General features: G+C 54.1%; 1 long non-coding RNA gene across 1 annotated transcript; it reads left to right on the top strand.

The window, feature by feature from the left end:
• The first annotated feature begins 1,567 nt into the window (after window positions 1-1,567).
• Window positions 1,568-8,489, top strand: LOC128311925 (uncharacterized). The gene is made up of 3 exons (XR_008290633.1): window positions 1,568-2,053; window positions 2,163-3,640; window positions 7,960-8,489. It is a non-coding gene; the product is annotated as an uncharacterized LOC128311925 (long non-coding RNA).
• Window positions 8,490-10,159: the final 1,670 nt, after the last annotated feature.

Here is a 10,159-nt window from a genome sequence, read left to right as displayed (position 1 = left end):
ATGCCTTGATCTCAATACCAGCCCGGGCCGGGAGAGGGTATCCGGGGGTCTCTGGGCGCCTGGGTTCCTGCCTCCCAACCGCCGAGCATGGTCTTGGGCGCCGGACACCGGCGGGAGAGCGTGCACACCCGCCCGGCCCGGGGCTCGGGGCTGGGGTCTCGGCCCCGAACCTCAGGGCTCCGGCTCCTGCTCCTCCTCCCTTCCTTCCTTCCTTCCTTGCTTCCTTCCTCCCTTCCTTCGCCTCCTCCTTTCACTTTCCCCGAGGCCCGCGGGGACGGCGGGCGCGGGGCGGGGAGGGGGCTGTCTGGGCGCTTATTGTTGGTCGGACGCCGAGGGTCCGGGTCGCAGCCCCCGGGCGGCGCGGCGCCGGGGGACCCAGGCGTGCGGGCGTCCGTCCGGCTGGCTCCGGGCGGCGGCGGTGGTGCAGCGGCCCCGGGTCCGGGGCATGTCCGGCCACTGGCTCCGCCGCGCGCCGCCGCCTCCCCGGGCTCCCCTGCGCTGCCGGAGCCTCGCTCGCCCCTCCACTCGGCTCCTCTCCCCAGCCTGAATAAGCATCGGGGCTCTCTGGCTGCCTCCTTCTGCCTTCATACCAGAGCCCGGAGAGGCCCCTGTCAAAATAAGAGCTCCCCCATCTCGCTCGCCTCCTCGCCCAACCCGGCTCCCCCAGCCTCCCAGTGGTCTGACTCGGTAAGGCGCCCGGCCGGCTGGCTAGCGGGAGGCAGGTTGGCCCGGGGGCGGGGAGGGGGCTTCTACCCTTCTCTCCTCCCCATTCCTGAGGACTGGGCACGAGATGCCCCAACAACATCCCAGGCAACAGAGAGATTTGACAAACCTACCCTCCAATCTACACTGATTGGAAGGAGTGGGAGTTGCCTGGACTTCCCGCAACCCCCAACACACACACACACACACACACACACACACACACACACACACACACACACACAAATACTGGGTCCCCTTTTCACTGTACCCACCCACATTCATTATGCACTGAGCATCTCTTTATTCATCTTTCTTTCCTAGTAGATCATGAGGTCCTTGAGGACATAGACTGAGTTTTTTCATCTCAGTCCTCAGCCCAAAGTGAATGCTAAGAAAATGTTTGTGGAAGCAAAATCTTTGTCTTCGCAAAAGAATTCTCTCCTAATCTCAAAGTGCTCCACGCGTGGGCGCGCGTGCACACACACACACACACACACACACACACACACAAGACCCTATAGGAGGATAGATGCAATGAAAAAGAAATTGTAAAGCCCTTTTAAAAAGCATTTCACCAATGTGATTTCGGTGTTCACCACAAGCCCGTGAGAAAGATGTTATGGCCCCATTATATCGGTGAGGAAACTGAGACTTGCATTTGTTAAGGACCTCCTCAGGTTTATATGGCTAGAACGTGAGAAGCCCAGAAGTGGAATTCAGGTCTCCTTATCCCAGGACACTTTCCCTGTATCCCACTGCTCCCACCTAAAATTAATACCAACAAGTAACAAGCATGGGCTGCTTCAGAAAGAAGACCAGCAAACCTGTTTGCTCCTGATATTCAGTTCCACTGCCCTCTCTCCTCCCCTTCGGATAGATGGTCCCCAGATAGCTCTAGTCCTTACAGACCGCCCTCTCTCCTGACTACCTCTCCTTACATCTATGCCACTCAACTGAGTGCTTACTTAACGTTTTGTTTCTCCTGTATATATGTTTGGTTGCCCCAAAAGATTGAGGGCCCAGACCATGCTTTCTATGCCTCTACATTCCCCACAGCACTCAAATGCTGGGCTCATAGCAGGGCTTTTGTAAACACTTATTTGGTGGGTTGATAGTGCCAGCAGCTGGGGCCTGGGCAAGGTCTGAGGAGGCACAGGTGGAGATGAGGGAGAAACCCTCAAAAACAGATAACCCCTGTGTGAGCCTCACATCGGTTTACAAATCATTTTCGTGCACATTATCTCTAGATCATGTTTTGATCCAATCAACAAAACTTCCCCAAGTGCCTACTAACTGCTGTGCCAAACACCAAGCTGGGTCAGGAGTTGAATCATCACAACCTCATGAGGTAGGTATTCCCACTTAAAGGAAAAGAAGACTGAAGCCCAGAGAAACTGGGCTCAGGTTTGAAAGATCCTAGAGCCTAGGCAGTAGGCTATTTCCTCTCCTCTCTCCAGGGTCCTGTGGATATACGTGAGCCACCAAGGCAAAAGGGCCATTTCTCAAACAGCGTGCTGGTTAGAAGGAAGGGCCCACCCCATTTGTGTGGATCAGTCTCCCTTTACATACATGACAAACCACATGGGCTTGTTATGATCCGTTTGGCACAATGCCCGGTTCACAAGAGGTCCAGAAAACTGTTCTCAGGAGTGAGAGCTGTGTTGTAAGAGGTCTGTTAAATGGGGTACACAGTAAGTTCAAGCGTATTCGGCATGTCCTGTGGAGCAGCCATGTAGAGCGCTCCCCTGGGTGGGGCTGTGACTCATTGCCCCAGTGTAGGTTCCAGGTCGGGATGCGGAGCTGAGCTCCGAGCAGCCACGAGTTCTGGGTGGAACCCTGGAGCGAGGAGAGGAGAGGGGCCGGCGGCCCACTGCCGGAATCGAGCGGCTCCCTCTACTGGCGAACTCGGGGAATCACCAGGTGTTTCCGTGTATCTGTGTGTCACCGTGTCACGAGGAGTGTCACAGGTGTGTCAGCGAGTGTCGGTGGAAGTGCCAGCACGGGGTAGAGGTGAGTGAAGGTGCCTGCTCATGGAGCAGTGTGGGTGCGACAGTGCCATGCGGGCCTGTCTCTGCAACCACAGAATGTACACACACAACCGTATCATGGAATACAATTTACTTTGGGGCTGGAGGCGGAGGGGGAGTGAGGAGGGCGGCTCTAGGGCTGCATATTATCTGAGATTACCTCGTGAAATGATTAGGACGAAAGTCGGTTCCAGCTGAGACTCCTCACCAACCCCATACTGATGGGAGGAATTCAGGACTGAAGAACAGTTCTTGGGAAGGCACTCTATCCCCTAAAGGAACTGACGACCCAAGAAAGGGTTAACTTTGAGCCCTACAGTGGCTTCAATCATTGGCTCAGAGCACTGTCAATCAGAGTTCTGGGGCGGGGTTCTCGGGCCGCCTGCGGACTGCCCAGGGCCCCTCGCTTGCCCCTAGACCCCCACATCATTTTACTTCTGGGCTGCGCCCACACCCCTCTCTTGGTGGAGACACCTTCCTGGGCCTGGAGGAAGAGCAGATCCGGGCATCCTGGCTTCCCCACTCACTCCAGCTGCCTGGCTTCCTGATAGATGGTGATTATTATATAATAGACCTGCTGGACAGAACCGTGCCAGCGCTTGGAACACTTTGCCCCCTCCTCGAAGCGTGCCCCAAGGTCTGGCATCAGCCGCACCAGAGCCCGCTGCCCAGCTCTGCCGGCTCCCCCAGCAGCACCTCCACCCCCGGGCGGGAGACCCCTGGGCCACCTTCCCCGGTGGACCTGGGGCCACGTCTTGGGATGGGGCGGGCGCCAGGCTAGGAGTCGGGCGGGCGCCCAGCAGGTCTCAGAGTCGGCCTGCAGAGTTTGGCTTTACCAGCGCCTCGCCGGGATTGTGGGACCCACCTGGCCCCTCGAACCTGAACTTGGAACTTGGGAGCCAAAAGAGGTGGGGATAGGGGGCGCAGGGGCCAGGGTGGAAAGGGAAAGAAGTTTGGGAAAGGTGCGGGGGCAGGAAAAAGGAGCCTGGGTGAGGGGGCCGGCAGGGGCAGTGGGGGAGGGACTCTTATCCTGACAGGGCTCCCGCCTTCCCCGACTGGAGGGTTTGGAAAAACTGAGCAGGCAGCCAAGGCTTGGCTGGAAATCCTGCAGCCCACCCTCCTGGGGACACAAAGCTGGAGGGCGGAGGCAGGGCGGGGGAAGAGAGCACGACCCCGGGGAGGGCAGGGCCTCTTTTGGGGCTGGGGGCCCAGGGGCCAGGTCCCTGGGGAGGGGGTTCCTGGCGCTGTCTCCCTGCAGTCTGTTTCCCCCTTCTCCTCCACTCCCCCTCTCCTCGCCCCCCCTCCTCCCCCTCCCCGGCTCCAGTCTTGCAGATTGCGGGCAGACTTAACTCCTTGAGTGCCAGCCTGGTGGACTCCGAGGTGGTGACGCTGGGAGGGAGGGAGGGAGGAGGGAGGAGACTCCGGACCCCACTCCCACCACTGTTTAACACCTTGTGGCCCGGAACGCAGTCTCGGGATCTGGGCTGGTCAGAGCCCTGGAAGGTTGCCTGGTACTCGAGGAGAGATACACAAAACCCGGCACCCGAGAGCTGCGTAATCTGGCCCATTCTGCTGCCAAATCTTAACCGTCTACACTCCCGCCACCCCAGTCCTCTGTGTCTCTCCCTCCACTCTTCGGCCGCCCTCCCCCCACTACCCGACCCACCAGTCGTTAAAAAGGTCCCCGGCCGACAGAAGGCTCGTGAGAACCCGGAAGTCTGAGTTCTGTGGCTGCCCCAGCATTCTCTGTATCCTCTGTGAGGCCCAGCGCGGGTGACCACAACCCGTGCCTCTTTTGCCTCCAGGGGGCTCCTTCACCTTTCAGCGGAGGTAGCTGCCCAACTGAGGCAGGGAATGGTAGCCTCCGCCAGCCCCGGCTGGAACAGGGGCCTGAGTAACTGGAAACCCTGACTTCACCTCCACCCTAGCCCCTTTCTCGGGCAACACCCCCTGCGCCATCAGAGTTGCCTTCCAGTTCGGCTCTGAATGACTCTGCCCGAGCAAAGTAAACCAGGCCAGGCAGGAAGGGGTTAACGGAGCTAGCCGACTCCGTGTGAGAGCCAGGTGAGGCACCGCCCATCTTGGCCCTCAGGTGTGTGTGGGTGGGGACGTGGAGGGACACCGACCTAGGGGTCGCTTTTTTGCCCCCTGGTGGCCAGATCTGGCCTAGCAGTTGCAGGCGGAAGCTGCGCGCCGCGCCGGTGGGAATGGGTGGAAAGACTTTGCAGACAGTTAGAGGACTCCTCCTGCGCGAAGAACACTTCGGAGGGAAAGAGAATCCTCTGGGAGAGCTCGTGGAAGCAGGGAACTCCCACAGGCCCTGCCATGTCCCCCTCACTCAGCGGGCTGCCTCAGCCACTTCCAGATCTTTGCCCTCGGGGATTCCACTCGCGGGTCTCTGGTGCCCAGGGACCTGGAAGAGGGAGGGGGGAGTGAAGACATAGGCTCTGTCTCAACCTAATAGAGGAGGTCAATCGTGGGGTGCTGCTCCTCACCTTCTTTTTCTTCTTGTGCCCCCAGCCTTCCCAGAACTCCCATTCCCTCTGGACCCCAGCATCATATTCAAACTGGTAGTCAGGCTTTGGAGCTCCTGCCAGCTACCCTGGCACACCTCAGCTTCCCTCCCCTCCAGCCAAGTGGCCCTCTGGGTTTCTCCTCATAAAAGAATCCCTCTTGAGGGATTCTAGGTGCTCACAACCGCTTCCCCTTATCCCCCTCAGGGCTTGAGACCCTTCCTCCCCTCCACCCCAAGCCCTTCCAGGTTATTGAAGGCCTTGTTCTTGCGGGCTTCCTTTCTTCCTTCTTTTTTGCTGTTCCTTTCAGTTGGCTCACTTCCCTCCCTCTCCCCATTTCCCATTATCCTCTAAGACTTACTTTCTTGCTTGCTTGCTTGCTTGCTTTCTCTCTTTTTCATGTTTATTTATTTGTTTTGGAGAGAGAGAGACAGAAAGTGCATGCATGGAAGGGGCAGGAGGGGCAGAGAGAGAAAGAGAGAATCCCAAGCAGGCTCCGAGCTCACTGCCAGAGCCCAACTCATGACCTGAGCCCAAATGAAGAGTCAGGCCGACTGAGCCACCTGGGCGCCCCAAGAATTCCTTTTTCTATGGGCACTTCATGCACACAGGGACTCTGACTGACTCAACATTTCCCTTTTACTCCTGGAATCCTTCTCTGACCAACCCATGGACTTATTCATTCAAAAACCATTTTTCAGGACCTACTATGCACTGGGCACTGGATGAGACGATGAGTATGTGTTGGGGAACAAGACAGATGTGTCACCCTCAGAGTCTGCAGTCTAGGTGGGGACGGATAAGCGAACAAGTGATCTCAGTTCATTGTCATGAAGCCTTGGGGAGCATCTCGGAGAGACACCTATCCTGGACTTGGGAGTCTGGAAAGTTTCCGGCTTGGGAGCAACATCTGAGCTGAGACTTACTCTAGCCTAAGGTGTGGTTCCGCCCAGGTGAACAGTACATCTCACTGGAGGCCTAAAGATAGAACAAGATTCCAACAAGGGACCTCACCAGATGTTATGGGGGGGGGGGGGGGAATCTCGAAGGCTGCACTCCCAAACAACCCATTTCTTTTTTAAGATTTTTTTTGGGGGGGGCGCCTGGGTGGCTCAGTCAGTTGAGCTTCCGACTTCGGCTCAGGTCACGATCTCACCGTCTGTGAGTTCGAGCCCCGCGTCGGGCTCTGTGCTGATAAAGATAGACAGCTCAGAGCCTGGAGCCTGCTTCGGATTCTGTGTCTCCCTCTCTCTCTAACCCTCCCCCACTCATGCTCTGTCTCTCTCTGTCTCAAAAATAAAATAAAACATTAAAAAAAATTTTTTTAAGATTTTATTTTTTATTTTTCCGACTTTGAGATTTTATCTTTTAAGAGCCCACAACCCCAAGATCAAGAGTCGCACGCTCTACCGCTCTACCGACCGAGCCAGCCAGCTCTCCCCCAAACAACCTATTTCTAATAAATTTTCCAAGTCCCAAAAGAAAGAGGACTAACCTGAGAATCTAGAGTATGTGACCTTGGCCTAGTCACACCCAGTCTCTGGGCCTTAGTTTTTTCAAATGGAAATCAAGAGGGTTGGAGTTTATCTTCAGGCTCTTTATCAGGAAGATAGCAATTAAATAGAAGGCTTGGTTAGTTAAGAGAGAAATACTCACTTAGCTCTGGTGGGCTTGGGGAGGGATAGCAGCATTCAGAAGCCCAGGAGAGGCTACCACAAGCAGGGGCCCAGAGAAAGCCACCTCCTACCCCTCACCGTACACGTTGACTGGCAGGTTTTTTTTTTTTTCCTTCAATGTTTATTTTAATTTTTTTTATAACAACGTTCATTCATTTTTGAGAGACAGACTGCGACGGGGGAGGGGCAGAGAGAGAGGGAGACACAGAATCCCTAGCAGGCTCCAGGCTCTGAGCTGTCAGCACAGAGCCGGACGTGGGGCTCGAACTCACAAACTGTGAGATTGTGACCTGAGCTGAAATCGGACATTTAATCGACTGAGCCACCCAGACACACCCTATTTATTTTATTTTTGAGAGAGAGAGAGAGAGGAGAGAGAATCCCAAGCACGCTCCACGCTAATCAGCACAGAGTCCGACATGGGGCTTGAACTCACAAACCTGTGAGATCATGACTTGAGCCGAAAACATGAGCTGGCCACTTAAACGACTGAGTCACCCAGGAGCCCCATCGCCTGGCAGTTCTGAGTGCTGGGAACATTTAATTTCTGCCATCAACTGAAGGCAAGAGCCTTTCTAAGACGGTGCTGGGAGGAGCGAGCATGGGGGCAGGGAGCACACATAGGATACATTTAGTTGCTGCATTAATTTGCTCTCAAGTGTAGCACTCCAGAGCTTTTGTTTTTAAGAGATAGAATGTTCGCAAGTAAGGAAACTGAGGCCCAGAGTGGTGAAAGGACTTGCCCCACACCACGTGGCTGGTGAGCAACGGCTAGAAGCGATGCCGAGGCCTCCTGATTCCCAGTCCAGACCCTTTCCACCACACCACTGTAGCATTTGCTTCCAACTTTCCATTGGACTTCTTCCTGTGTCTGGCTCATTTCCCTGGGAGGCCACGAGATCTAGGAAGGCAGGCTTGGCCTTCTTATCTGGACATCCCCCAGAGCCTGGTGCAGAGCTCTGAACACAGGGAGGGGTGCCCAGATGCCCCAGGCACCCTCATCCCCCCTTTTCTGTGTCATCATGAGTCTCTTTACAGGCACGGACCTCTCTGGCCCAAGGGAAAAATGGCACCCTTGGATTGTGGACAACCCCCTGAACGAGGCATATCCTCAGTCCCAGCAGGGCCTAAAGCCTGCTCTGTGACTTCCAGAAACCGCTCTGTGATGGACTTCCGGGGGCCTTATTTTCTCCATCTGTCAAGACCCATAACCCCTTCTAATTGCTAGGGTACTTGGAACTTGAAGTCCCAGATGAGGAAATGTTTTTACAAGACGTAACTCTGAGGTAAGGGAAGAAGCTTCACGATCCAGTCTGTTTCGCAGAATCCCGCAGCCTCGGGACCCGTCTGCTGGGACTAGGGTACCGCCTCACAGGGTGCCCACACCCTCGCACTGTGCTGGACCCCGCGGAAGTTGCAGGATACGAAACCTGAATCTATTCTGCGATCCCGCCAACTAATTTCCCACAACCAAAAATAATTTCAACAAGGAATCCCAATTTTCACTTGTATCTCTTCGGGCTGCTCCGGTTCATAACCTACAACGCCGCTTGTTAAAATTCCCTTCCCCCTTTTCTGCTACACCTTGCAGCAGCTACCTGTCTCTCTGCCTCTCTCTGTCCTCTGGAGTCAACACAGCTTTTCTGCCTCTCTTTGCCCGCTCTCTTCTCCTTAGCGTATGGACTGGCTTAGCCTGTCAGGCTTCATTATTTTCCGTTTCTTTCACCTGTTACCCAGATTCTAACACACAAGGAAGCGGCTTGGTTCCTGCCTCCTGTTTCTCCCCGGCTATTCCTCCAGTTCTCTGTATCACAAAAGCCCTGGAACTGAGTGGGCCTAGACAAGATTTCCAACAACAGGTGAGGGATAAAATTATCTTGGGGTGGGGGCAGGGAGAGGGGAGGCAGAGGGAGGCTGAGAACAGTCAATGATGGATAAGTTTTGATCCTCTAACAGGCACCTGCCCTCAAGGAGCTTATGAGGTGGAGACAGTTAAAACACAATAAACGTTGCTAAATAATTAAAAGATGTGGACCTGGTGTGATCAGCGCGGCATCCTCGGGGAGACCTGTGGAGAAAGAGGAGATTGACCTCAGGTCCAGGGGAGGGCAAGGGCTTAGTAAGGGGCACAGAAAGAAGAAAAGCAATGGAATCACAGATCTTGGTGGGAAGGGGCCTCAACAAAGAACAACTACCTAGTTCAGGTTCTTTCTGATGCTCAGCTAACAGCCCTGGCAAGCAGGGGATCAATCACCGTCTTCTTGAAAACCTCCAGCCGTGGGAAACTTACTGTCTCCCAAGGAAGCCAGTTCCATTTATGAACATTTGTGGGCTTTTTTTTTAAGTTTATTTCTTTATTTTGAGAGAGAGAGAGAGAGAGAGAGAGCTTGTGCACCAATGGGGGAGGGGCAGGGAGAAAGAGAGAATCCCAAGCAGCCTTCATGCTGTCAGCACAGAGCCCCATGTGGGGCTTGATCTCATGAACCATGAGATCATGACCTGAGCCGAAGTGATGAGTCAGACATTCACTTAACCGACTGAGCCACCGAGGTGACCCTGGCTTTTGGTTTTAATTAAAGTTATTTCATGTATTTAAAGTAAGTCTAGGCCCAACATGGGGCTTGAACTTACAACCCTGAGATCAAGAGTCATATGCTCTACTGACTGAGCCAGCCAGGCAGCCCTATGAATGAGCATTTGTTTTTCCTTCCTTTGAGCTGAACTCTCTCCCAGTGGTCTTTACTTATTAGTCCGCACGCGCTACCTCCTCGGGTCACAAAATGTAAGACTAGTTCTTCCTCCTCATGATAACCCTTCACTTATTTGAGCTTCAATGACTCCTGACTCTTCTCCTCCTACCCAACCTAAATATTCCCAGTTCAATAAACCTTCACTCCCATGATAACACCTGGCCAACTTAGAGTCAAGCAAGGCTGTCAATCCTCTCCTTTATTCCAAATACCGTATCTCTATTAATACGACCTAAAATTGAATTTACTTTGGCAACCATATCATGCTGATGACTCAGACTGAACTTACTAAACCCCTCATTTCTGTGATTCTGTTTCACCCGAACTGCTTTTTCTTTTTTCTTTTCTTTTCTTTTCTTTTTTTTTTTTTTCACGTGAACTGCTTCTAAGCCTCACCATTGTACAATGCTGAGGTCTTACACGGACCTTTGATCATTTCATCTTGTTAAGTTGGCCTGACATTCTACGCATGGAGACGATTGGGGGAT

The sequence above is a fragment of the Acinonyx jubatus genome, chromosome D1 (genome assembly GCF_027475565.1).
Source record: "Acinonyx jubatus isolate Ajub_Pintada_27869175 chromosome D1, VMU_Ajub_asm_v1.0, whole genome shotgun sequence".
NCBI lineage: Eukaryota > Metazoa > Chordata > Mammalia > Carnivora > Felidae > Acinonyx > Acinonyx jubatus.
Note: the sequence above shows the minus strand (reverse complement) of the source record. Positions and strands in the feature narration are given on the sequence as shown.